The sequence below is a fragment of the Dendrobates tinctorius genome, unplaced genomic scaffold, assembly GCF_039654945.1.
Source record: "Dendrobates tinctorius isolate UK_male_01 unplaced genomic scaffold, ASM3965494v1 ptg000151l, whole genome shotgun sequence".
NCBI classification, from domain to species: Eukaryota; Metazoa; Chordata; class Amphibia; order Anura; family Dendrobatidae; genus Dendrobates; species Dendrobates tinctorius.
In genome coordinates, this window is record NW_027361818.1 from 20,375,659 (window position 1) to 20,399,367 (window position 23,709).

The 23,709-nt window shown below is 44.8% G+C and overlaps 1 pseudogene; it reads left to right on the forward strand.

Moving 5' to 3' along the window:
* The first annotated feature begins 2,608 nt into the window (after nt 1–2,608).
* Nucleotides 2,609–23,709, forward strand: part of LOC141049972 (olfactory receptor 1E16-like) — a 63,935-nt pseudogene continuing 42,834 nt past the window's right edge.

The window sequence follows — 23,709 nt, forward strand, 5'->3', positions numbered from 1 at the left end:
GGGGGCATAACTTTCCACCCTAGGCTTATACTCGAGTCAATAAGTTTTCCCAGTTTTTTGTGGCAAAATTAGGGTGGTCGACTTATACTCGGGTCGGCTTATACTTGAGTATATACGGTGTATGTATATATATATATATATAGATATATATATGTATATATATATATATACAGTGGGGCAAAAAAGTATTTAGTCAGTCAGCAATAGTGCAAGTTCCACCACTTAAAAAGATGAGAGGCGTCTGTAATTTACATCATAGGTAGACCTCAACTATGGGAGACAAACTGAGAAACAAAAATCCAGAAAATCACATTGTCTGTTTTTTTTTTCATTTTATTTGCATATTATGGTGGAAAATAAGTATTTGGTCAGAAACAAGCAATCAAGATTTCTGGCTCTCACAGACCTGTAACTTCTTCTTTAAGAGTCTCCTCTTTCCTCCATTCATTACCTGTAGTAATGGCACCTGTTTAAACTTGTTATCAGTATAAAAAGACACCTGTGCACACCCTCAAACAGTCTGACTCCAAACTCCACTATGGTGAAGACCAAAGAGCTGTCAAAGGACACCAGAAACAAAATTGTAGCCCTGCACCAGGCTGGGAAGACTGAATCTGCAATAGCCAACCAGCTTGGAGTGAAGAAATCAACTGTGGGAGCAATAATTAGAAAATGGAAGACATACAAGACCACTGATAATCTCCCTCGATCTGGTGCTCCACGCAAAATCCCACCCCGTGGGGTCAGAATGATCACAAGAACAGTGAGCAAAAATCCCAGAACCACGCGGGGGGACCTAGTGAATGAACTGCAGAGAGCTGGGACCAATGTAACAAGGCCTATCATAAGTAACACACTACGCCACCATGGACTCAGATCCTGCAGTGCCAGACGTGTCCCACTGCTTAAGCCTGTACATGTCCGGGCCCATCTGAAGTTTGCTAGAGAGCATTTGGATGATCCAGAGGAGTTTTGGGAGAATGTCCTATGGTCTGATGAAACCAAACTGGAACTGTTTGGTAGAAACACAACTTGTCGTGTTTGGAGGAAAAAGAATACTGAGTTGCATCCATCAAACACCATACCTACTGTAAAGCATGGTGGTGGAAACATCATGCTTTGGGGCTGTTTCTCTGCAAAGGGGCCAGGACGACTGATCCGGGTACATGAAAGAATGAATGGGGCCATGTATCGTGAGATTTTGAGTGCAAACCTCCTTCCATCAGCAAGGGCATTGATGATGAAACGTGGCTGGGTCTTTCAACATGACAATGATCCAAAGCACACCACCAGGGCAACGAAGGAGTGGCTTCGTAAGAAGCATTTCAAGGTCCTGGAGTGGCCTAGCCAGTCTCCAGATCTCAACCCTATAGAAAACCTTTGGAGGGAGTTGAAAGTCCGTGTTGCCAAGCGAAAAGCCAAAAACATCACTGCTCTAGAGGAGATCTGCATGGAGGAATGGGCCAACATACCAACAACAGTGTGTGGCAACCTTGTGAAGACTTACAGAAAACGTTTGACCTCTGTCATTGCCAACAAAGGATATATCACAAAGTATTGAGATGAAATTTTGTTTCTGACCAAATACTTATTTTCCACCATAATATGCAAATAAAATGAAAAAAAAACAGACAATGTGATTTTCTGGATTTTTTTTTCTCAGTTTGTCTCCCATAGTTGAGGTCTACCTATGATGTAAATTACAGACGCCTCTCATCTTTTTAAGTGGTGGAACTTGCACTATTGCTGACTGACTAAATACTTTTTTGCCCCACTGTATATATGGATAGATATATGAGAGAGAAAATATACATGTTAGGTGTTAGTAGGACCAGATCAGAAAAATCCGATCTATCAAAATCCAAATTTTTTAAAGTCAGTCGGTAAAATAAAAAAGCAAAACACCAGAATTGCTGGTTTTCGGTTACCGCAATAATGCAGTAATGCAAAATAATGCAATAAGCAGCAATATAAACATTTTATGTATCCTAAAATTGTATGAATAAACAAATAGCTTCATTGATGGTAATACAAGAAAGGATAAAGGTCTTTGAAAAAGGAGACATAAAACGTGTTTTTTTTGTTTTTTACAAAACTCTGAATTTAATAAGTTAATAAAATGGTAAAAACAATCTCTAAAACTTTGGTTTGTCTTGACAGCTTGGACGGCTGCAGTGTCTCTGTGGTTAAACAGATATTTTAACACTGATAAAACTATATCAAGCTTCCAGTGGAGTAGAACTGGACCATGAATAGACAACTAAGTTATCCATAAATGGTTTACAGAGAAAAGTGAATGGCAACTTCATATCTTACATGTGATTATCACCAACATTACACACAGTGTAGGGTGAAGAAGCCTTCATCCAAGCCCATCATTACAGCCACAGAGTAATCCAAGTGTAGCATACATACATTGCTCCGCTCTCATCTCCCATGCCTGTGACTTTGTTTTACTGTAAATTCAGTATAGTTCCCAATGTTCCTCAGTGTAGGTTCTGTATGTAGAATTATAAGTTAATGTAATCTGAAATTATTCACCTAATCCATTTTATTTCAGTGAAGAGACGTCATCCAGGATCTCTTGTTAATCTTCCACTCAGCAAAAATGTGTGAATGGAATCAGACAGAAGTCACTCACTTTCTCCTCCTTGGATTTAATGGTCTATATAAATATAAAATACTTTTATTTATAATTTCTCTCTTCTCTTACTTCCTTATACTCAATGGAAACCTTCTTATAATATTCTTGGTATCCACCAATGAGAAGCTCAATCTCCCAATGTTCTTCTTTCTCAAGCATCTAGCATTGGCCGATGTCCTCACAACCACGACCATTATGCCCATGATGTTAAATATTATAATGTTGGATATGAAAGAGGTGCCAAAGAAGTCCTGCATTATCCAGCTCTACCTTTCCTTCATATTCGGGTTTGTACAGATTTATCTCCTTGCTATTATGTCCTATGATCGATACTTGGCCATTTGCAGCCCAATGCACTACAATTCCATAATGCAACCTCATGCTTGCCTCAAGATGGTTCTTGCCTCTTGGTTCTTGGTATTTATCTTTTCATTTGAGATCATTTTGGTTTGGCAGCTTAGCTTTTGTGGTCGGAATGTCATTGACCCATTTCTACTGTGACTTCAAACCAATGATTGATTTGGCTACCTCTGATACTTACATTTTAGTTTTGTTTGATTTTGTTATTTCTATCTTTGGGGTTGTCACACCTTTTACTTTAATAATTTTAAGCTATATTAGGATATTCTTCACCATAACAATCCTTCCATCCACCAGTGGATGGATAAAAACCTTCTCCACCTGCGGATCCCACCTCACCACTGTATGCATCTACTATGGAACCCTCTTGATGGTGTACGTGGCGCCATCAGATGACAGTTCATTGAGCACTAACAAGTTTAAGTCTCTGCTGTTCATTGTGGTGACTCCAATGGTGAATCCGATCATATACAGCCTGAAGAACCACGAGATCAGGAGAACCCTTCAACAAATGTTTAAAAGACTGAAAGGGTATAATTAAAAATTATTTGCTACATGAATAAATAAAAAGAAACATACTATTTATGTCAAAATCCTCTAGATACACCAGACACTGTTCTTTGTACGCCTCATAGCAGGTTGCTTGATAGCTGTGGAGACACAAAGGTGACACAAAAGTAAGTGGGTGCTCTTGTCCGCTGGTCCGAGACAACATGGACCAGGGCTCATGCCGCTGAATTCCCGCTCTCTTTTGCCGTGGGCAGAATACTAATCAGACAACACGGGGTTAGAGTAAAACAGTATGGTAATACTTTATTGAACCAATCAGACAATAACATATAGAACAGTCACAGCGAAATACCCAAGATTCTTCAAAATTACAGAGTTTCAACCTTTCACTTACTTGCCGGGATTAGAGCAGCTTTAGGGCTTCCAGGACAGACTACCTTCACCTTTGGCACACTGTTTTTGGCAGGAACCCACAGAGAGAAGGTAATGACAAGCTTAGAAAGCTGACAGTCCATTGAGGCAAGTGGCCGGGTAACCGGAGGGTCACAACCTAGCTTTTCCAAATGACTCCAAGAGGCAAGATGACTGGTGGGTACTAATTCTGGCTTCTCAAAATTTATGTCTAGGAACAAGTGACCATAGAGTCCCAATCCTGTCTTCCCTAAATGTTTCCATAGAACTAGGTGACTGGTGGTCCAAATACTGGCTTCTCCAAATGTCTCCATTGGTTCAGTGATAATCAATGGAGAAGATCTGTATTCTTCCAGCTAGGGCCATGGTCCTTAAGCTGGAATCCTGTTGAATGTCAAATGTGTGTCTCTCTTGATGAAACCATGGCGTTCTGACAGCTGTTCAGTAGAGCGTTCTTGGATGTAATTTTGTAAAGATCCCCTGATACTGAAACAGATCGCCCTTTTATGGTTCACAGCTCTTATTCAGGCATTTTTCGACAAGATTGGGGAAAAGTGACATGGGCTCATCTCTCACATTTTGAGTATTTATTCAATTTTCATAGTTTGTACCCTTTTTTTTGCAGGCAAACAAACTGCATTTCCTGATACAATGTGTAATCAACATAACAGCAAACATCGTGTCATGACTGCGGCCGTGGACGCGGCCCAACACGCGCCTTCACACCAACAGCGACAGGCAGGCATCCCCTGGGGATGAAATATGGACCCTCTATACCTCAGAGGGGGACCCGAGCCTACCCAAACTAGGGAAGGACAGCGACCTGGATTCTGTGGCAGCTGAGCATGTGGATAAAGGAGACACGTAGGACTCGCTAACACCGCACAACTTCAGGTATAAAGAACATAAAGTTTACTTAAAGTAAAGTCACACAGTACATAGATGAAACAGGGCTATGCCAGGCTCCTGATTCCACACCTCCCAGAAGGGTACCACCCAGTGGACCCCAAGGCACCAACGGATCACTGAGGCACACATAGGCTGGACATCAGGACACAGGCAGGACATAAGGGTACATGAGAACATCAGGACAGACATCAGGATGGACAGGACATCAGGTCTCAGGCAGGACATCAGCACTAGGATCTCAGATAGAACATCAGAACACTGGCATCGGACTCCGGACATCTGGCAGCGATTGACAGGCTGCGGACATCAGGCTGCAAATATCAGGCTCCGGACTTGAGGCCACAGTCACTAGGCTCCGGACTTCTGGCAGCGATCGGCAGGCTCCTGACATCGGGCAGGGAAGCATAGGATCCGGACATCTGGCAGAGGTCATCAGGCACAGCATATCTGGAAGTGGTCATAAGACACTGGACATCGGACCGTGGTCATCAGGATCCGGACTAGAGACCACAGTGATCGGGCTCCGGACTTCTGACAGTGACCTAAAAAGGAATCCAAGCGGTCTAGTGCAAGCCCGGCCAGGTTGGGCTGGAATTGGCTGGGGATTGCACCGAATACCCAGCTGAGCACAGAGTAGCAGAAACTCAGCAGACACACCGGACTCCTACTTCCAAGATGAACCCAGGTTAGATCACAGAAAGTCAGTTAGCAAAGAGTCACAGTCACTGGGCACAGGGTTCAAGACATAGAAGGACCTCAGAAACATAACACAGAGGAAACAGTTCAGACAGGGTCATGTACAGGACAGGTACAGGATCAAGGATTTAGGCCTGGATATACCGTCTCCAGGGCAGGGCGCAGGAACAGGACAAAGCAGGAATCAAGGCAGGGACTTTGGTACCAAAACATAGACAGGCGAGGTCCAGGGACACAGACACAAAACACACATGGCAAGGTTCAGGAACTCTGAGAGTATCTCTGGACCCACCCAGCAGGGAAGGGGAAGTTTATATAGGAGCTGCCCCTCAGCAATTGGCTGGGGACAGCATTTCAAGTACACACACTAACCCTGATAAAAGCAGGGAAGGTGTGGCCGCGCATGCCCTAAGCACAAACAGAAACCATTACAGCACAGTCAGCACAGGAACTGAGGCTTAGAGCACCTGGCATCGTCTGCAAGCCTAGACACACATGGAAAGTCATGCACCAGCTGCAAATGATCTTGCAACCCATGGACAGCTTCCACAGCGGCAACCAGGGACCACACATGTGGATGGTCAAGCAGCAGAGCAAAGACCTAGCAACACATGAACGGCTACGCAGCAGAGCAGGGAACTGAGCAGGCTTCATGTAGGTAACAGCCAGCAGTATCCCAGCTCAATTAGGGGGAAAGGAGCAAAGGGTTAAAGCAAAGACTTGCACTGTCACGCCGACAACCAAATACAGAAAGAACGGCGTGACACATCGCTTGTTCAATGACCCTGCATCCCTACCTTGCAAAAGTAGTGGACAATAGCCTGTAGGAGCTGATATGAGACAAATAGCAGCCATTCTTCAATTTCACAAACACTGATTATAGTTTCAACATTCAGGCTCATATGACAATAGTCCATGTGTCTTGAAAAACTGACGAAAAACGCACCAATTCAATAGTCAACGTGCAAAAAATAGCCTATGTCTCCTGGCTTACTGAAAAGAAGACATCTGGATTATTAAGATTACATGCTGCCTTGTCCCAATATCCATGTGTAACACTTCTCTGAATCTACTTTTTACAAATCCTATTCAGATTGTAGCAGATTGGTTTCTCTTGAAGAATTTTGCTAATGGTTCTAATAAATACTTGTGTAGTTACATTTATGATATAAGAATATTATGTGAAATTATTTTAGGTATATTTCGCTATTTAATAGTTGGTTATGATGGAAGAATTGGAGAAATCAGATGGAATACCTGTTGCACTATAGTATTAGTACAATAGGAGGGACATTTCTTAGCACACAAACACTAGTACAATTTAAATAAAATATGACATTTTTTACCAAATTTTTCATATTAAACTGGACACAGAATGTAATGGTCGCAGCAGCAAAGAATCAAACATTTTAATTATTTTTTTCTTTCACTTCTCTGTTGCGGAGATATTAGCAATCAAAGTACTGGACCATAATGAGTTAATTTTTGTTAGGTTTCATCAACTCAAATAAGTGAGATAGAAGAATAAGGAGTAATCAGGTGAATATAGTAAAAATATTAATTTTATTATAGTAACACCATAAATTCATGCCTTATGAGAATACACAGAAACCCCAGGGTCACCTGTGAAAAGATAGCAGTGATTCTGCATTGTCTGTACGCGCAGCAATGAAATTTGCAAAGTACTAGTGTGTCAGGATATAAGCCATGGTGCAAGCCACCCAAATAAGTAATAACAGCATGCAGGGAGGTAAACTAAGTAGTCAAAGGAAGTCACACAAAGGGATAATGCTTACCAGAGATAGGAGAGGGTCCCTGTGCCGGATGACAATACCTCAATGGCCGTTTTGTGTGTTAAAAGATCACTTTCTCAATAACATGCAGTGGGATATGCGAACAGGACCTTCTAATGGCTCAGGTGGTCCGACACAACGTCGCTGTGGACTAATAGCACATGTGTACGTCCCCCAGTAGATACCGGCAACTACAACACTAGACATCAAGCATCACTGTGCACAGAGTGGTCGGGGAGAAGTCTCCAGGCATGGCAGGTGGCGGAAAGATGCCCGGCTATGTACGGGACATGGAGAGCAGCAGTGCGCATGCGCTCGGCCACAAAAGTGCACCATGTGAGCCTCAAAAACAGACATGATTTAAAGGAACAGTACATATTTCCAAAAGATACAAAAAATACTAAGAACCCGAGCAAGATAAAACTTCACAAAATGGTCCATAATATTATATCTCAGCGGGTCAATTGGTAAAGTGCCGAGTGAAGAGATGCATTGTGGATGGTTTGACCAGGAGGATGGAGCCAGAGTTTATTATAAGCATAATGGGTCAGTAGATGGCACTAAATAATAAGGATAACAAAGAACAAGAAATCAACAATAAAAGATCTATAATAAAATGACCACACAATTAAAATCAAAAGCACCCGGGCATAAGGGGTGTTAGGATGAATGTGAAGGACTGCAGTTTATGTAACAGTAACTGATGTTATAGGAAGGAGGAAAAGCTGAGGGATTCATTCAAACCCTTAGGGGCCACAGTATCCAGTGTAACTATACAATTTGTTTCAAGCTGAGCAAGGAATTTTGTTATTACCTCCCCCGAAACCCACACGAATAATGTTGATCCCCTCACCATTAGCATCTTGGCATCACAATTGTGATAAAGTCTGAAGTGGCGGGGGATAGTTTTTAGGTCAGTGGGGTCGGCTACTGTCTTGGCAGCACAAATGTCTTGCATATGCTCCCGTAATCGCACTCTAAGATCTCTAGAGGTAAGGCCAATGTATAAAACCCGGAGTAGCCACACATGGCATAGTAAATCACTTTGGTACTGCTTCAGGATGTACAATGTTGAATATCAAATTGTCTCAAGCCTTCCAAAGAGTGGAAGGTGGAACAGCGCAAAACATTTATGCAGGCAAGAAAGTAGCTTGTATTGTTACGTATTGTGGTCAGTCATGTGCAAGATCTGTGTCTATTAATTACTCTATGTAATGCTGTTTGTAATGTAGTAATACTGTTTGTAATGTTTTGTTTGTATTGCTGTTGTAATGCTGCTGTGATACCAAACGGTTTGTTGGGAGCTGGAATGTAGTGGCTCCTAACCAGCAAGTCATTTACATTTTTTAACCTCCTAGAGGTCATGGAGGGGAAAGCTCCCAAAGAGATCCGCAGGGAAAGATCCGTGCCAAGAATGGTTCAATGTTTAGCCAAAGTTAGCCTCATGTTATCCCACTCATTATTGTGAGTGGCGAGATGAACCATATCTGTCCCTCTCCATCAGCACTTTTAAGGCCCTTGGAAGAGTGCAAAAGACTACTACATGGGGTCTTTCTTGCTCTGTGGTATCCATGTCTGATGCACCTTTGTCTGTAGCCACGGACCTCAAAGTGTTTTTAAGGTCCGAGGCTTGTGCCTCGAATCTGTCATCACAGGAGCATCTCCGCCTCATCCTTAGAAACTGTCCAACCGGGACGGCCCTAATGGCGGCAGGGTTAGATAAGATATGAGACCTTCAAAAATAAATGAGAGGAACAGACTGACATTTGTTTTAAAGGGTTGATGGAACTGCCAAAAGAAATGAACCACAACTCACTGGAATCCCTTGAATTTGAAATGGAGAATCTACAGATCATGTTACAAAGAGATATGATTGGTGATGCCCTCCAAAAACTTAATGAGGAGATTGATGCAGAATCACAGAAAAGGAGTCATGAGATCCAATCTACTAAATCCAAAACGTTTAAAGGATGTCCAGGACAAACAGTCATCAAGGGTCTACAGATGGTGTAATACCCATGATCGATCTAGATCACAATTAAGGAATTCCTCATACTCTAGGTCTAGATCCACTTCTATGACATCAAACAGATCTGGTAATGAAGATGTGCTACCTAAAACCTGCCAACATGGTCTATCTACCTCTGAACCTCTTACCAAGCAAATTGTGACCAGACAGACGAGGATAGATGAGGAGAGAATTATCGTCCACAAGGATGCCGTCAATCCATGCCAAGGCATTTGTTGTGACCTGGATGTAAGATGGTAATGTTTCCACGAGGGGCTTGAGATAAAAATCGATGAATCTACAAATAGAATCACACAGCCCCCGGATTCCAGCGACGATCAGATGCCCCAGGAGGTTGAGGGCATCCTTGTGGACTTTAGTAACAAGTAAAATGTAGGAGTCTTTGGAGACCTCACAGTTACTCCTTTAGTGATGACATCATTCTCAAAAGCCCTATTGAGGATCCGCAAGAGCTCGAGTGAGAAGGAGGAGACTGCATTGAATGACAATTTAGTATAAGTACTGGGGTCTCTCAATTCGTGAAAGGCATCATGTTCGTACTTATCGTTCAGCCAAACTACGATGTTCCCCTCTTCTCTGCCGCTTTAAAGAAGAAATCAGGGAGTGGTTGTAATTGTGTAAGGGCTTGATGCTCCTTATACGTTAAATTATCATATTTACATCTTGCAGACAGTTTTTTAAAGTCCTCGGACACGGGCATGGTAAATATTTTGATGGCTGGGCTCAAGGACAAGGGGAAAAACGCATAGACTTGGGCAGAATAGAAGGTGGAAACCTACTTTGATATCGATTGGTTTGATCACCAAGGAGATCCTCCAGATCATGCAGTGCCTCCCTCTCAGTTTCACTCTTCGGTTCCTGTAACTGATCTTTGCTGTGTAGTTTTTTCAACAAGAGCTTGCGAGAAAAGAGTTTCAGGTACTTCAGGGCTGTAAAGTAATTAACAGAGTTAGTGGGAGAAAAAGTTAAACACTTACACAAGTCTCCCAATTTTGCATCTGTAATGACATGAGTTGAGATGTTTTTTACCTGGAGCCCCACCTGGGAACTAAAAGAGGAAGCCTTCCCCCCAGATGATTTGTTCTTGGTGGTCTGCCTAGTCACAGTTTGCTTGGTAAGGGATTCAGAAGTAGATGGACCCCCATGTTGGAAGGTTTTAGGTAACACATCTTCATCACCAGATCTGTTTGATCTCATAAAAGTGGATCTGGACCTAGAGTATGAGGAGTTAGTATATTGTGACCTAAATCGTGGATTTTACACCACCTGTAGACCCTTGAATACTGTTTGTCCTGGACATCCCTTTTAAACTGTTTGGATTTAGTTGATTAAATCTCATGAGCCCATTGCTGTGACTCTGCATCAATCTCCTCATGAAGTTTTTTGAGGGCATCACGCATCATATCTCTCTGTAAAATGATATGTAGACTCTCCATTTCAGATTGAAAGGATTCCAGTGAGTTGTGGTTCATTTCTTTTAGCAGTTCCTTGAACTCTTTAGAACAAGTGTTATTCAGCATCCCATTTGTTTTTGAAGGTCTCATTTTGTATCTAACCCTGCCACCATTAGTGCCGTCCTAGTCAGACAGTTTCTAAGGATGAGCGGAGATGCTCCCTTGATGACAGATTCGAGGCGCATGTTTCGGACCTTAAAACATGCTTTGAGCCCCTTGGCTACAGACACAGGTGCATCAGATGTGGATATGAAATAGCAAGAAAGACCCCACGTAGTAGACTTTTGCACTCCTTCAATGGCCGTAAAAGTACGAATGGAGAGGGACCGATAGGGTTCATCCTCACTTATAATCATGAGTGGGATAGCATGAGGCAAATTTTGGCTAAACATTGGGCCATTCTTGAGACTAATCTCTCCCTAGGGACCTATCTGAGTGCTATCCCTTCCATGACCTCTAGGAGTTAAAAAAAAAATTAAATGACTTGCTGGTTAGGAGTAGAGATGAGCAAATTTGTTTGGAAAATGATCGCCAAACATAAATTCAGCAGGAATATGGCATATTTGGATTCATGATCGGAAACCTGAGCAAAACTTTATAAAATCGTTAACATTAGAAAAAAGTTTGGGAAAATATTTATGTTGCCACAAAAATATTTTCTGCACTTTAGCAACAATAATGATGGTGTATCATTAGCGTTTGGCACGTGTTTGATGAAGGGAGAGGGGGTTTGCAGAGCTCAGAGGTGCGGCGCTTTTGTAAGCACAGCAGAGCAGTCATTTTTTTCCTAACTTTGCACATTGCGGCTAACCAATCAGGATGCAGGAAACACCCACAATGTCATGACACAACGGCTTGTGTCACTGGCTGCTGAAATCACCTGCCCTCTGTATGTAATTAGTGGACTTCTTGCTTTAGCGCCATTTTGACACTGATGCAGCGCATAGACGCTGCTTCTGACGCTGCCACTGTTTGCATCAAGATTTCAGCTATTTAGTTAGGCGGTTAGTCAGATCGTGTATCTAGATAGTGTCCAGTGTGGAAGATAAGTTTATCTCCCAGCACTTTTTTTCTTTTTTGGCCATACTGAGGCCAACAAAGAAATCCAGCAGGACTCGTGTTGTGCACTGATTCTATTGTGATCCATGCACAAGTTTAGCATTCTAATTCACATGTAGCTAGTGAAAACATGCTAAACAGCCTGCTGTATCCCACCGTGTCATTTAGTGCTGTGGTGAAATAAAACTGTCTGCAGACCTAAGGAACATAAAAAAGAAGTTATAATTTTTTCTGCTGCTAAATGTGAAACAGCCTGCTGCATCCCACGTTGTCATTTTGTGGCGGTGATATGAAACTCTCTGCAGACCTATATCACATTAAAACAAGATTACAATTTTTCAGTTGCAAAAAGTTAGACGACCCGCTGTATCACACTTTGTCATTTGTTTGGGTTGAAATTATGCTGTAGAGGCCTGATCCAGAGGCCACAATCAAATTCTTCTGTTATTAACGTCATACAGTAAGGGACCTTACTTGAAAAATAGTTTTTAGCATCTAGTGTGTTATAGACGCCTGATATTTGGCCCAAAGAATTTTTTTTTCTCTGACTAGCACAATTTGAACTTACTGTCTCTGAAATTCAGCTGTTTGCAGAGGTGGTGCAGAGTTTAAAATGTAATTATTTGTTGTTAACAGTGGCGTACCTTGAAACTCATGGGCCCCAATGTGAAAGCTCCATTTTAAATCTTTAATAGCAATTGTCTTTTTCTATAGGCCAAAGGGACTTTACGGGCCCCCTAGGCTCCAGGGCCCGGGTGCAATTGCAACCCCTGCACCTGTTGTAGTTACGCCGCTGGTTGTTAATTCTGTGCTCCTAACATACTATCTGAGCCGTCCTGGAAGGAGAATTAGGCTTGGTGTTCAAGGTGTATATGGGGTAGGTGGTAATGTTGGTGAAAGCATTAATGAAGCAACGTCATGTCATATGCAAAGACAGCTGACTACTCATGTTACTGGACAGGCTACACCACTGGCTTTCTTTGGCAGCCGCACAGTTGTAAACCTTGTCAGTGATGCCCAGAAAGAGCATGTACACAAGTGGATGACAAGTGCAGCTTAAAGTGACCTTTCCTCTTCTTCCTCCACCTCAACATCACACCCAGTACAGTCCACAGATGTGGCACCCAAATATCGCTTGCTTTCCTCCGTGTCCCAACTATCCAAATGTTCAACTGACTGCATGGAACCACAGATGGGTGATTCTAAAGAGCTGTTCACACATTTTATGCCATGTTCATCAGAAGTGTAGGCCAGCTGCATCCTGCTATATGTGCATTTGTCATCAGACAAGGTTCTGGTAAGGCCAAATCTTGTTGTGAGAGTTTTTTTGAATTTTTTCTATGTTAGCTGTTTTGATATTAGTGTTAGGGACCTGCAATATCATGAGGAGCCTTGACGTTGGCTTGCAGGCTATATCTATTTTGGCCAAAATATTAACCAATACCTCATTTTATGTACTCATGGTATGCATTATTTTTGTTTGCACTTACATCTTTTTTTGCAGGATGCAGTCGGGCCTCTTTTTGTTGGCTTGGTCTATTGGGGCGTCTGTCACTGTGTATTGCATATTTTAGTGCTGTAGCAGCCCGCCTGCTAATACTATGGGCGTCATTAATAGGTTGCAAGCCAGACACTTTGTATCACATATGTGTGACTGACGTCCTGTGCAAGCCTTATCTATGTGAATTTTTCCTACTAGGCAGCCAACCCCACCATGGTTTGTTAGATGGGGGTGGCTGTTTTTATCAGTAGTTTGCACCTGAGCTACCCCTTACCTCTATCAGTGGAGGCCAGCTGCATCCTGCTATATGTGCATTTGTCATCAGTAGGGATGAGCGATATTGTCCGATATCGTATCGGAATTCCGATTTCCGATATTGAAAAAATATCGGATATCGGAATTTCCGATTTCCGATATCAATGCAAGTCAATGGGAGAAAAAAAATTGGAATTACAAAATGACCACTGCAGTGCTATATAATGGATAAAATGGAGGGGAAACACCTCAGGATAATTGGGAAGGAGCTTGCTGAGGCAGAGGAGCAAAAAAATCGCTAGAAAAATGCACAGAGCGAAAGCTGTAGCAGGAAAACATATTCTTAATAGCGGTGTTTTTTCTTTGGGTTAGGATTAGTTGGGGTAGGGTTAGGGGTTATGGTTAGTAGGGTAAGGGTTAGGGTAAGGGTTAGGGGTTAGGGATAGTTAGGGTTAGTGATTTTACATTATTAAATTAAAACTGCCGGTGTTGGTGTCAATATGCCCTTTGACTGACGTGTCCGCGTTCAGCTCACCTTGCTTTGCAGGGAGTTTCCAGGAGCACCACGTGGAAGAACGGATTCACTCCCTTTAAACCATGCTTAGTCTTCTTCTGCTGATTATATTACTGTTATTCAGTAATTCTGCATATTGATATTCTGCTTTTGGTTCATTTACATCTGCTCCTACTGCTTCCTAAACCTCTGTCTATGGTCATCCTGCTATTGGCTGGTCGCAGAATGTCCCAAACCCAGAGGAAATATGCATAAGTAACAGTAGGCACAGGAACTTGAGAGAACCAGCTGGTGAGTCTGGAACCCGTATAGGAAGCAGAAATCAGCATAAGAGCCAATGGAACTAACGGGCACCAGCTGACGTTACCGGAGGCCGATAACTAAGCAGGAGGTAACCTGTGCCAGAATGCACTACCAAGGACCAGCAGACATTACTGGAACTCCGATACCACAAAGGAGGGACCTAAGCCATTGACTCTACTGAGAACCAGCTGACGTTACTGGAACCCAGATAAGCAGCAGAAGGTAAAAGTGCCAGTGGCTGTACTGGGCAACAGCTGACATTACTGTAGTCCGGATACCACAATGTAGTGGTGACATAAGCCAAAAGCACTGCCGAGAAGCCAAAAAAACCCCCACAAAGACGCAAGTTCAAGAGCAAAAAGACAGGAGTCCGGGGACATCTCCATCTGTCTTCTTGTCTTGGGTCTTCAGCATCTGTCTTCCTGTCTTGGGTCTTCTGCAGCTGTCTTCCTGTCTTGGGTCTTCTGCATCTGTCTTCCTGTCTTGGGTCTTCTACCAGAGTAATGTCTTCTTGGCAGAAGGTGCAAGAGCCACATTTGCCCCCGCAACCCGGACACAGTCTTCTTTACTCTACAGTCGCAGCAGGGGAGGAGGAGGGCCTACTGGCACTGTCGAGACCAGCCTTGAGCGCCAGGTCCTGGAGTCCACGTAGGGGGCTCCTACACTGCAGACACCACGGATAACAGCAATCTGAGCCGGAATGATGTACGGCGGGGGCGTGGAACAGTGCAGCAGACACAACCGTGTAACAGCGAGCGTTGTCGAAACACGGTTTGGAGCAGGAGGTACCCGTGCCCTTGGGCACTCCCGAGAACCAGCTGGCGATGCTGGAACTCGGTTTACCCCTCTGGGGAGGCACCTGTGTCCGCACTTCACTGCCAGTAAACAGCCGGCATGGCTGGATCCTGCCTCTTTTGCTTCTGCCTATAGGTGTTTGGATCTGTTGTCCTTTTTTTCCACTTTGGTCTAACGAGGTACAGCTGGTGTTACTGTTGCCCAGAAGCACAGCATGCTGTGAAAGTGGCAGTCACGGAAATGGGCACTAGCTGGCGGTACTAGAGCCCAGAAACATGGCATGCTGTGAAATCAGCAGTCACGGAAATGGGCACTGGCTGGCGGTACTAGAGCCCATGGAAAACAGTATGAGGTGAAAGAGTCAGTCACAGAACCAGGTGCTAGATGTTGGTAGTAGAGGCCAGAGCACTGGCAACATTGCTGTGTGCAACATAGGCACATGACAGAGCATGCATACTGCTACCAACCATGCATGTAACCTGTCTACTCTGGCCCAGGGCAGCAAAAGTCACCAGAAATCCAGGCCTGGTTCATTTTTAGGAATGTAAGCCGGTCCACATTTGCAGCGGATAGTCTGGTACATTGGTCTGTTAGTACATTGCCAGCTGCACTAAAGACACGTTCAGAAATCACACTGGCACCAGGACAAGCCAGGACCTTCAAGGCATACTGGCTAAGCTCGGGCCATGTATCCAACTTGGAGACCCAAAACATGAAGGGGGCAGATCCATCCTGAAGCACACTGACAGGGGTGGAGAGATATTGTGCCACCATGTCACAGTAACGTTGCCTCCTAGTGCGCTGCACTGTCTGTGCTGATGGTGCCTGAACTGTTTGCGGGTTCAGAAACCGTTGGAACAGGTTGGGTATACTGAACCTGTCAGTAGCAGATGTACTGCTTCTGCTACCGGCTTCTGAACGGATTCCGCTGGGCCCAGGACGCACTGAGGTGCCTGCTAGTGCACGCGCATCACTGCTATGCAGTGGAAAAGAGTACATGAGTGAATTAACCAGTGCATCTTGGTACTCCTGCATTTTACGCGCCCGGTTCAACGGTGTAATTAGGCTTTGAATGCTGTCCCGGTAACGTGGATCTAAGAGGATGGCCACCCAGTAGTCATTTGTGTGGAGAATATGAGCCACGCGTGGGTCATTTCTCAGGCACTGCAGCATGAAGTCACTCATGTGCTGAAGGCTGCCAACTGGCCATGCATCGCTGTAACCAGCTGGAGGAATGTGCTCTGGCTGCTCTGCATCACCCCATCCACGCTCTATATGGTGACTACTAGTTGAGCGCTGTGTGCTTTCCTTCTCTGGCTCATCATCATAGTCCTCTGTTGTGAGTTCATTTTCCCCTTCACTACTGAGGCCCGTGGAACTCCCTCTTCTGGTAAAGAAGGGTAGTGAGCCTGATTATCAAACACCTGAGCCTGATGATGATGACTGGCTGAGTGGAGTTACTGACTGGATATAAGGCTGCCGACGCCCTTCTGCCCTGCGGGTGATTTCTCTGTGGGATCCTTGGAGACCAGTCTGAATTCCTGCTCTTCTAAAGCTAAGTTTTCTGCTCGGCTTTTTGCATTTGTGCTTTGACTTTGTTTTGCTTTGCTTTTTCTGGATTTCTGCCATTCCCTGCTGGGGTGTGCTGAATTCCTTTTGCTCTGTCTTCTGAAAATACCTGAGTGCTGATTTAGTTTTTGAAGCCTAGCTGCTTCAGGGTCTTTTTCCATATCAGCTTGTTGGCTTATGTCTTTGATAGGGTTTTGGCAGATTGCAGACAGCAACCTTCCTTTCCTGTTCTGTTTAGTTAGCTTGGGCCCCATCGTTTGCTCAGCCTATCTTTCTATCTGTGTGAGTGTTTTTTCATCTTGCTTCACCGTCATTATATGTTGGGGCTGCCTTTTACTTTGGGTTCTGCTCTGGGGCAGTTTAGATTTCCTTTTCTGTCTTTAGGCTATTTAGCTCTCCGGCTGTGATCGAGGGGTCTAGGGCATCGTAGGAACCCCCCATGGCTACTGCTAGTTGTGTTGATAGGTTCAGGGGTCTGCAATCTGATAGTTGCCAACTTCTCTGGTTTTCTGGACGTGGCTTCTATTTTTGTGTCTGCCTTCTACGGTGACTCAATCATAACAGAATCACCCGCCATACCGCAGATCCTAGGGTACTCAATAGCAGGAAAGAATTGTAAAAAAAAAAAGGGTGTATATTTTTTCCTCTATATCTCTGAGGCCGTAGGGGGAATTTTTTTTTTTCTCTCAATGGAGATAAAGCAATTGTCTGATCGTGTGGAGCAGCTCGCTGCGGAAGTGCGGGGAATTTCCGCCTACCTTGCTCATTCACATGCTGCTGAACCAAAGATTCCTACACCTGATGTATTTTTTGGGGATCGGTCTAAATTTTTAAATTTCAAAAATAATTGTAAATTATTTTTTGCATTGAAGCCTAACTCGTCAGGGAGCTCCGAGCAGCAGGTTAAAATTGTCATCTCTTTGCTGCGTGGCGATCCCCAGGATTGGGCGTTTTCTTTGAAACCAGATGATCCTATTCTGACTAATGTGAACGCATTTTTTCAAGCCTTGGGGTTGTTGTATGACGAACCTAATGCCATTGATCAGGCTGAAAAGACCCTGCTGGCATTGAACCAGGGTCGTGATTCTGCAGAATTGTACTGTCAAAAATTCCAAAAGTGGGCAGTACTTACTACCTGGAATGATAATGCCTTGGCTGCTCTCTTTCGGAAGGGGTTGTCAGAAGCAGTAAAAGATACTATGGTGGGATTTCCTGTTCCCTCTGGTCTTGACGATTCTATGTCATTAGCCATTCAGGTTGATCGGCGTTTGCGCGAACGCAAAACTGCACGAGAGGTGTTGCCACCTGTTGAACAAATGTCTGAACCTATGCAATGTGATAGAGTTTTTTCCAGAGAGCAGCGTCAGGAGTTCAGAAGGCGTAATAAGTTGTGTTTTTTCTGTGGAGATGCCTCGCATATTATTTCTGTCTGTCCTAAACGAGAGAAACGCTTTGCACACACGTTTTCTGTTGGTGGCGTTCAACCTAAGTTTCTTCTGGCTATTACTCTGATCTGCTCCCTGTCCACATTTTCCACCAAGGCTTTTGAGGATTCGGGAGCAGCCCTAAAACTAATGGACTTGGATTTTGCTAAACGTTGTGGATTTCCAGTGACACCTCTGCAGACGCCTATCCCTTTGAGGGGGATTGATGCTACTCCTTTGGCTAAAAATAAACCTCAGTTTTGGACCCAGGTGGTAATGCGGGTCGCCCCAGACCATCAAGAAAATTGCAGATTTTTGGTGTTGCATAATCTGCATGATACTATTGTTCTGGGGTTTCCCTGGTTACAAATTCATAATCCAGTTTTGGATTGGAAATCTGTGTCTGTGGTGAGTTGGGGTTGTCGGTGTGCCTTTAGTGAGGCTCCAGTGTTTTCCACCTCTCCTCAGTCGCATGATGTTCCTGATTATTTGGCGGACTTTTATGATGTATTTAGTGAGAATGAGTCTGCGTATCTGCCTCCTCATAGGAGTTATGACTGTGCAATTGAACTGAGCCCGGGGTGTAAATTTCCCAAGGGTCGGCTCTTCAATTTATCTGTACCCGAGCACGAAGCTATGTGATCCTATATTAAGGAGGCGTTGGAGAAGGGTCATATTAGACCATCCTCGTCACCCTTAGGTGCAGTTTTTTTTTTGTAGCCAAAAAGGATGGATCATTAAGGCCTTGTATTGATTATCGTGCCCTCAACAAAATTACTGTTAAATATCAGTATCCGTTACTCCTGATTTCTGATCTATTCTCCAGAGTTAAAGGTGCTTGCTGGTTTACCAAGCTTGACCTCAGGGGGGCGTATAATCTTATTCGCATTAAGCATGGGGATGAATGGAAGACGGCGTTTAATACTCCGGAGGGACATTTTGAGTACCTGGTGATGCCTTTTGGGCTCACTAATGCCCCTTCTGTCTTCCAGTGCTTCATGAACGATATTTTCCGAGATTTTGTCGATAAATTTTTGATTATCTATCTGGATGATATTTTGATCTTCTCCAAGGATTGGGATTATTATGTGGAACATATTCGGACTGTGTTCCGGATCTTGAGGGAAAATTCCCTGTATGTCAAAGGATCTAAATGCCTTTTTGGAGTACAGAGGATTTCTTTTTTGGGATTTATTTTGTCCCCGTCAACTATTGAAATGGACCCGGCCAAGGTACAGGCCATTTACGATTGGGTTCAGCCCACTTCTTTGAAGGCCCTCCAGAAGTTTTTGGGTTTTGCTAATTTTTATTGGAAATTTATAACAAAATTTTCTAGTATTGCCAAGCCATTGACTGACTTGACTAAGAAGGGTGCTGATTAGAGTTGAGCGATACCAGCCGATACTTGAAAATATCGGATCGGAATGGATCGGCCGATCTTAAAAAAAAATATCGGTATCGCCGATTCCGATACCGGGAACCAATGCAAGTCAATGGGGCCAAAATATCGGAATTAAAAAAAACCCTTTCTTTCCTTGTAGGTTAATTCTACATGAAGAAAAACAACTAAGAATAATGTAGAATGTATTGTGGGAGGTGGAGGAGACATTAAAGCCATAGAGGTTTAGCCCAATCAAATGGAATAGCAGGAATTAAACTTTTTTTTTAAAGACGTTAGGAGTTACAAAGATATTGACTATGTTAGCCTCATTTATATTTTGCCAGACATGTATGTCTTCTTCTTCTTTCTTCTTTCTTCTTCTTTCTTATTCTTCTTCCTTTTTTTACCTTCTTCTTCTTATTATTCCTTTTTTTACATTCTTCTTCTTCTTCCTTTTTTTACATTCTTCTACTTCCTTTTTTTACATTCTTCTTCTTATTCCTTTTTTTACATTCTTCTTCTTCCTTTTTTTAAATTCTTCTACTTCCTTTTTTTACATTCTTCTTCTTCCTTTTCTTACATTCTTCATATTCTTCTTATTCAACAATTATTATTCTACATATTCAACTTCTTCATCTTCTTCCTATTCTTCTTCATCATATTCTTGTTTGTGTCAGGCATTCCTGTAGTTGTTATCTAGAAAAGTTAGAAGTTTACACCTTCCGTTCTGCCTGTCACAAAAGATTTACAACAGGATTTGTCCGCGTTCAGTTTGGCCTGCAGCAGCAGGCCTTTTCCAGGGGCACCACGAGGAGGAACGGACTCACCCCCATACACTGCTTAGTCTTCTTCTGCTTATAAATAAGATAATATCATTTGCTCAGAGTATTAGTCTTATGCTTAATGTTCTTCTGCTTTGTTTTTTTATGCTTCTTTGTCTTCTCTCTCTTGTTGTTCTGCATCTTGGTGGTTGTCTTCCTGTTCTTTGTCCTCTTGAACCAGCTGACTGTACTGGCACCCGGAGGGGCAGCAGAAGGAACAAGAGCCAATGGCACTACCGAGGACCAGCTGACGGTGCTGGAACCCGGTTACTAAGCAGGAGGTACCTGTGCTACAAAGCACTACCAAGGACCAGCAGACGTTGCCGGAACTCGGATACCGAGATGGAGGCACCTAGGCCAAAGGCTCTGACGAGAACCAGCTGACGGTGCTGGAACCCGGAGGGGTAGCATAAGCTGCAAGAGCAAATGGAAATAGCGAGGACCAGCTGACAGTGCTGGCACCCGGAGGGGCAGCAGAAGGAATAAGAGCCAATGGCACAACCGAGGACCAGCTGACGGTGCTGGAACCCGGTTACTAAGCAGGAGGTACCTGTGCTACAAAGCACTACCAAGGACCAGCAGACGTTGCCGGAACTCGGATACCGAGATGGAGGCACCTAGGCCAAAGGCTCTGACGAGAACCAGCTGACGGTGCTGGAACCCGGAGGGGTAGCAGAAGTTACCCCTGAAAAGCAAAGTTGGCATGCCGCAAGCTGGCCGCAGTTACCGAATCACACAGTCCTACAGGGGATGCTTGTCCTACTGGCACTACGGAACAAGCCTTTCTTACCAGAACCCGCAGTCCACATAGGAAGCACCTAAACTGCTGGCACCCTAGCCTCGGCTAACCCAACCGCAACACGACATGGCAACTTGGGGTGGCAAACTGACATTGACACTTCCCGGAAACAGCAGGCAGGGCTGGAACCAAGCTGGGCAGGAGGGAGTACCCGTGCCAAAGTCAGTTATGAGCAGCAACTGGCGATGTTGGAGCCCAGGACAAGCACTTAGCAGGCTGAGGCCTGATGTGCTGTCAATTGGGAGGCAGCAGGACAGATTGCCATCAAAACAGCAGGGGAACAGCTGACATTACTGAACCCCACAAACACAGAAGCTAGTGTTTTACTCTGTGAAGACGGCACTTCCGAGCAACAACTGGCTGTGTTGAAGCACAGGGACAAGCACGGAGTAGGCTGAGGCTGCATTGAAGAAATTTTAAGATCGGTTGTAGACTTCTACTAATTTTAACCAAGCTCCACTTAGGCCTGTGGCTTCACTGATTTTCGTATTTCCCCTGTCCTCCAACCCCGCCAGTTACAGCTCCGAAGTGGCGTCTGCAAAATCCACACTTGTTCCTGTGTAACAGGTGTTCAGTCCGGTCAGTTAATCCCCTGATGTGTGTCCGGCAATGTCGCCTGCTCTGTCCACATTCCCATAACTAGTTATGTGAATGTGGACAGAGCAGGCGACATTGCCGGACACACATCAGGGGATTAACTGACCGAACTGAACACCTGTAACACAGGAACAAGTGTGGATTGTGCAGACGCCACTTCGGAGCTGTAACTGGCGGGGTTGGAGGACAGGGGAAATACGAGAGACAGTGGAGCCACAGGCCTAATTGGAGCACGGTTAAAAATCAGTAGTGGTACGACTGTGTAGGCAGCAGGAGACTTTGCCATCCACACAGCAGGGGATCAGCTGACGTTACTGAACCCCACTGAGACACGGGAGCAAGTGTCTCTTTCCGTGTGGATGGCACTTCCGAGCTACAACTGGCTGTGTTGAAGCCCAGGAAATAGGAGGGTGTAGGCAGAGGCCTACTGTATTTGGAATGAGGTGACAGCAGGAGAGACTGCCATCCACACAGCAGGGGATCAGCTGACGTTACTGAACCCCACTGAGACACGAGAGCAAGTGTCTCTTTCCGTGTGGACGGCACTTCCGAGCTACAACTGGCTGTGTTGAAGCCCAGGAAATAGGAGGGTGTAGGCAGAGGCCTACTGTATTTGGAATGAGGTGACAGCAGGAGAGACTGCCATCCACACAGCAGGGGATCAGCTGACGTTACTGAACCCCACTGAGACACGGGAGCAAGTATCTCTTTCCGTGTGGACGGCACTTCCGAGCTACAACTGGCTGTGTTGAAGCCCAGGAAATAGGAGGGTGTAGGCACAGGCCTATTGTATTTGGAATGAGGTGACAGCAGGAGAGACTGCCATCTCCACAGCAGGGGAACAGCTGGCAGTGCTGAACCCCACTAACACTTGAACGAATGTGTTTGGCTCTGTGGAGATGACACTTCTGAACACCAACTGACGCTGTTGGAGCCCAGGATTAGGCGAGGAGCAGGCTGGGGCCTGTTGCTTTTGGCAGGTGAAGGCAGCAGGAGACTTGCCATCTCCACAGCAGGGGAACAGCTGGCAGTGCTGAAACCCACTAACACTCGAACGAATGTGTTTGGCTCTGTGGAGACGACACTTCTGAACACCAACTGACGCTGTTGGAGCCCAGGATTAGGTGAGAAGCAGGCTGGGGCCTGTTGCTTTTGGCAGCTGAAGGCAGCAGGAGACTTGCCATCTCCACAGCAGGGGAACAGCTGGCAGTGCTGAAACCCACTAACACTCGAACGAATGTGTTTGGCTCTGTGGAGATGTCACTTCTGAACACCAACTGACGCTGTTGGAGCCCAGGATTAGGCATGGAGCAGGCTGGGGCCTACTGGATTTTGGCAGGTGTAGGCAGCAGGAGACTTGCCATCACCACAGCAGGGGAACAGCTGGCAGTGCTGAAACCCACTAACACTCGAACGAATGTGTTTGGCTCTGTGGAGACGACACTTCTGAACACCAACTGACGCTGTTGGAGCCCAGGATTAGGCGAGGAGCAGGCTGGGGCCTGTTGCTTTTGGCAGGTGAAGGCAGCAGGAGACTTGCCATCTCCACAGCAGGGGAACAGCTGGCAGTGCTGAAACCCACTAACACTCGAACGAATGTGTTTGTCTCTGTGGAGATGACACTTCTGAACACCAACTGACGCTGTTGGAGCCCAGGATTAGGCGTGGAGCAGGCTGGGGCCTACTGGATTTTGGCAGGTGAAGGCAGCAGGAGACTTGCCATCTCCACAGCAGGGGAACAGCTGGCAGCGCTGAAACCCACTAACACTCGAACGAATGTGTTTGGCTCTGTGGAGATGTCACTTCTGAACACCAACTGACGCTGTTGGAGCCCAGGATTAGGCGTGGAGCAGGCTGGGGCCTACTGGATTTTGGCAGGTGAAGG